Source organism: Micromys minutus (genome assembly GCF_963924665.1).
Source record: "Micromys minutus genome assembly, chromosome: 5".
Lineage (NCBI taxonomy): Eukaryota > Metazoa > Chordata > Mammalia > Rodentia > Muridae > Micromys > Micromys minutus.
Window position 1 is genome coordinate 14,161,573 of NC_137974.1, and position 5,739 is coordinate 14,167,311.

The 5,739-nt window shown below is 35.8% G+C and overlaps 1 pseudogene across 1 annotated transcript; it reads right to left on the reverse strand.

Annotated features, from left to right (window-relative positions):
* Positions 1 to 785: 785 nt before the first annotated feature.
* LOC308420887 (phosphoglycerate kinase 1-like) lies at positions 786 to 1,651 on the reverse strand (annotated as a pseudogene). The gene has a single exon. The product of its transcript is annotated as a phosphoglycerate kinase 1-like (transcript).
* Between the last annotated feature and the right edge of the window lie 4,088 nt (positions 1,652 to 5,739).

Consider the following 5,739-nt stretch of genomic DNA (forward strand, 5'->3'; position numbering starts at 1 on the left):
CACTACCCAAAGAAAGGACTGGGAAAGACCATTGGTGAGGTAAGAGCCTCCGATGCAATGGAGAACTGAGCATGTTTAAGAAACCAGATTATGGGAAGAACACCAAGGCTAACAGTCAGTGTCTACTGAAGGGAACTGGGCTTCCAGATAAGCTGCATGCTATAGATAGATGGAAATTTAGAAGAAGTTGAGCTCCCAAGGCCATAGTAGACCAAAAGATTCTGAGTTGCCAACTTAGACTTTATGATATTTACTTAGTTGGATTTTAGTTTTGGTTTGATCTGATTCTGCCTGTGCCATTTCTTCCCTTTTGACATAAGAAACTATGAACACCCCCCCCCCCACAAGACATCTTTGTTGGTTAATAGACCATCAACTTCTCCAAACTACAGCTGGAATTTCATCGTATTTCCATGTTGAGTCATGAACAGTGACTAAGCTAAGCAGAGGTTACACACATCAGAGAGCCACACTTTTACAGCTTGCTTCCTTTCACAGGCAGAATATAAATAGATGCCCTCTACAATGCACAATGGTTTTAATCACTCAGGAATTTAAATGGTATCTTGAAGAACTTAGGCAAATTCCAATGCAGCAAAGATGAGCTGAGATGTGTGCAACTGTTCAAGGGTTCCTTTTGCTCAGTCTTTCACTAACATCAAACAGAGATGCAGAGAATACTAGGGGGGGCTTAAGGACAGTGCATAGAAACCAAAGGCAGTAAAATGCTAAACATTGCTGAGAGCATCCACCACAGGTAGGACTTTACCTTCCAGGAGCTCTTGCTAGGCACTGTTCCCAGTGCTCCTGTAACTGACTTTATCCTCTCTGTTTAATTTGGCACAGCAAGTGGCAGTATCTCTGCCACCTATGATAGTGATACAACCCCTAGAAGTGGCTTTCACCACCTCATCCATGAGTGACTTGGTTCCTCTTGCAAAGACTTCACATTCATATAGCCCAACTGGACCACTCCAAACAATCTGCTTAGCTTGAGCCACAGGCACAGCATATTTCTTGCTGCTCTCAGTACCAAAGTCCAAGCCCATCCAGCCAGCATGTATACCAAAGGCCACAGTAGCTTGGCCAGTCTTGGCATTCTCATCAAATTGGTCTGCTCCCGCCATGGAGCTGTAGGCTTGGTGTGTAGTCCCAAAAGCATCATTGATATAGACATCTCCTAGTTTGAACAATGAGGCTCAAAGAACATCAATTTTAGCTGGCTCACCTGTAACCTTGTTCCAAGAAACATTGTTTCCCTTCCCTTCTCCCTCTACTTGAAAGCAGAAGTTCTCCAAGAAGGTGACAGTTCCAGCTGCTGGATTGGTACAGGCATTCTCTACTTCTGGGAGCACACAGTCCTTCAAGAACAGAATATCCTGGTCTAGCAGATTCAAGTTCTTCACCAACTTGTGCTGAGGAGTATTTGTCAGGCATGGGAACACCATCAGGCCAGCCCAGGTGGCCTATAAGGAAAACTGACTTCATTCCCATTTTCCAAGCAGAATTTAATGCTTGGAACAGCAGCCTTGATCCTTTGGTTATTTGTTATCTGGTTGTTCTTCATTGGAACATTGAAGTCCACCCTTATCACAACTTGCTTCCCATTCCTGTCCAGCTTGTCCAAAGTCTGTTTGCTAGAGAGCAACATTTTGGCAACACCAGGAAGTCAAGGGGCATGAAGCTGAGAAAGAGTATATAACATAAAAAAATAAAAAAATAAAAACAAACAAAAAAAACATATAGAAGCCATGATTGACAAATTTAGGACATAAAAGAAGACATTCAATATTTAAAAAATAATTGAACCATTTTAAAGGATATTTTATTATGCATATGGTACTTGCATGCCTTAAAATGGCACCATACCTCATTATCAATGGTTGTAATCCATCGCATGACTTCTAGGAACTAAAATCAGGACATCTGAAAGAACAGTCAGTGCTCTCAACCTCTGAGCCATCTCTCCAGCCCTGATATATTGAGGATTTTTTTTAAAGTACTGAAATTTTAAGGACTGTATTACAGGAGAAATTTGTAGAGCTATGGGAAACTGAATAGAGGTTACCAATAAAATTAGTAATAACAATGTGATTGAACTCCTGAAAACACACATAGGAACCAAACTCATCGCACAACTGATGTCCAAACACATTTATGTTTGTAGAAACACCATTAACAATGAACAATGCTTTTAAAACATATAAAGAATAAAGTAGATGGAGAATTATTGGGAAATAAATAGGAAATAAGAAAGACAAACCAAATGTCTAGAGGAATGTTTATATAGTCAAATTATTTTATACAATCATAGTAGATCAAAGCAAAGCCCATTATTCTGTAGGATGAGTATATACTATAAAATAATGAATATATGGTACTCAATAAGATATAGCTGGTTTTTATTCTTGAATGGTTTGAATTTCAAAAAATACATTCTTTATTTTGACAAGAAAATGCATAGAAATTCAAACATTTAAAAATGAGCATTATAAAAATACTCGAGAAGAAAAGGAAAATAATAAAATATAAATAAAACTATTTACAGCACAGAAAAAATGTGAAGTGCAAACTTCATAATTATGATACATGTCTTTTCAGATAATTATTCCTTCTTCCTCATTAAAATCAACAGAAAATTATCTTCATCAATTTTTACTTATTTTGACTGCTTCAAATATTAATGGGCTAATGCATGAGTAAAATGATTATTTAAATTTTTCTAAACCTAAGAAAATTCCTGTCAATATTTGTAGGAGAACATTTAAAATTCATTTTCTTGAAATAATTCATAAGGAAGTTTATCCTTTCTTCCATCAAATGTTGAATTGAAGGGAATGAAATAAACAGAGTCATTTCAGAATAAAAACGTAATTTTTTTCTCCATGCTTAAGCTAAGCAATCATTTAGTGTCAGAGACTGAGCATTTAATCAGGCCATAAAGCACGGGAATGCTGTCAGCTTAGCACTGTATACTCACTAACCTTGACAGTCTGGATAGATAAGTAAACATCTGCTACCTACAATGACAGAACAAAATCTAACTTGCTAATTTGTCAAGTTCCTGAATATGGCTGTTAGTCAATTTTTAAAATGATTGATTCCTTTATTTTTTTAGCTCACAAATCTTAACTGCAAACATTATGTTTCCCTTTAAGAAGGTATTTTAAATTACTAATTTGAGTACATAGAAAAGCAATCATAAAATGATGTTTGCAGAGATAAAACATTGAGGATTTTAAACAATGGATTTAGACTGAGGATATTAATATCTTTGCTTGTTTGTTTACCTTTACTTTACTTGGCTTTGTTTTCTCCCTCCCAGTGTTCATCTACTTTGCCACACAAATTTGCATTTATTTCAAATAACAAATACAAATTATTTATTAAATATCTTATATCTCCTTTTATGTTTTATAAGGTTGGACATATCTAGTTGTTCACTTTATCCTTTAAATTGAAATTTTATGCTATGCAAATTCTGTGGTTATACATGAAGAAACTTTGTTTTGATTCTTCTCAATTTTTATCCTGTAGGTTTTGAAATTTGTGAAATTATCTTTTATCAATCTGAATTCATTGTCTGAAAGGCTTACTATATATTTGTGCTAATTTAGACCTGCTCCTGAAAGCTGACCACTGTAAAATCTAATTTAAGCCTAGTTGGTTTCACCCTCTAAGATTTACTGCTGAAAAGCTCCCTGTTTCTAGTTCTTTCTGAACTTGGGCTGCCAAGTTCAAGTCAGCTGTTCTGGCTGAAACTTCTCTCCAAGTTGACTGATTCAGTCTGGTTTCTTTAAGCTTCCCATTGCATTGCTCTGTTTGGCCTCAGACTAACTCACAATTTCTTTTAATCGCTCAGCTCCATCTTATCCTATGGCTTCAACTCTCTTTATTGAACTGCACTAAAATGCATGAACTCAACAACTCAACTCCCCTGGACTGCACTAAATACAGTGGCTTCCAGCTAACCTAACTGAATTGAACTGAGTTGACTTCAACTCACCTCTTTCTTCCTGTATGGCTCTTAAATATCAAAACCTGTTCTTATGAGAATTGGGCATATCCTGTCTCTGAATCATTATGTCAACCCTTTCTCTTTCATCATTTTGTCTGACCCTCAGTTATACTTCACTTTCTAACCTAGCTGTTTTCTTTTACAAACCAACCTGGCTTCCATGGTTTGGGATTAAAGGTGTGTACTAAGGTCATGTCTGGAATTCAGCCAGAGTAGCCATGTTGTTCCTTTAAATTTTTCTACAGAAATTGCTATTATGCACATTTTTGAGGAACCATTAATTATATTAATATTGTATTCCTGACACTGGGTCACTATTTATGAAGCTCTATTTATAAAGAGATCAAGAGAATCATTGGGAGTATGAAATATAATATAGGAAAGCTACCAGATTGAAGTCAAAAAGTTGCAGGATAGTTACCATAGCAGAGTGAACTCAATGAAAATAAAATACATCTTGATCAGCTCCAGCTCAAATCAAGCACAAAAAAAAAAAAAAAAAAAAAAAAAAAAAAAAAAAAAAACATGGAAAATGTGTCAATATACATTAATTAAATACTTTAGGTATGAAAGAAATTCATGGAATTGATATAGGGAGAAACTGCTTAAAATAGAAATAAATGCTTGTATTTGGATTTGGCAATTCAAGCAGTGTATGTTAAGGTATTAGCATACCATTTATCTAAATAGCTTAAAAGATGTAGGCACATTGTCTAGCTTATAAAAAGTGGGGCTTAAAGAGAATTTCTAAAAAATTATAAGTAATTAAAAGCCTCTTAAGCAAAAAAAGCCCAGGTAAGACGGGTTCAGTGCAGAATTTTATCAGACATTTGTTGCGGACATAACACCAATACTCTCCAAACTATTCCACAAGATAGAATTTGATGGATTACTACCTAACTCATTTTTGAGGCTACAATAACCCTCATTCCTAATCCATACAAAGACCCTACAAGGAAAGAGAAATCCAGACCAATATCACTTATGAACATTGATGCAAAAATACTCAACAAAATTCATGCAAATCAAATCCAAGAACACATCAAAACGATCATTCACCATGACCAAGTAGGCTTTATCCCTGGGATGCAGGGATGGTTTGATATAAGGAAATCCATTGATATAATCCACCATATAAATAAACTCAAAGAACAAAATCACATGGTCATCTCACTAGATGCTGAGAAAGCATTTGACAAAATTCAACACCCCTTCATGTTAAAAGTCCTGGAATAAACAGGAATCCAAGGTCCATTCCTAAACATAATAAAAGCAATATACGACAAACCAACAGCCAACATCAAACTTAATGGCGAGAAACTTGAAACAATCCAAATAAAATCAGGGACTAGACAAGGCTGCCCAGTCTCCCCCTACCTATTCAACAAAATACTGGAAGTCCTGGCTGGAGCAATTAGACAGAAAAAGGAGATCAAGGGGATACAAATCTAAAAGAAAGAGGTAAAAACATCACTCTTTGCAGATGACATGATAGTGTACTTAAGTGACCCCACAGATTCCACCAGAGAACTCCTACAGCTGATAAACAAGTTCAGCCAAGTGGCTGAATATAAAATTAACTCAAACAAATCAGTAGCCTTCCTATATTCAAAGAACAAACATGTGGAGAAAGAAATTAGGGAAAAGATACCCTTCACAATAGTCACAAAATCTATGAAATACCATGGTGTGACTCTCACTAAGCAAGTGAAGAACCTGTA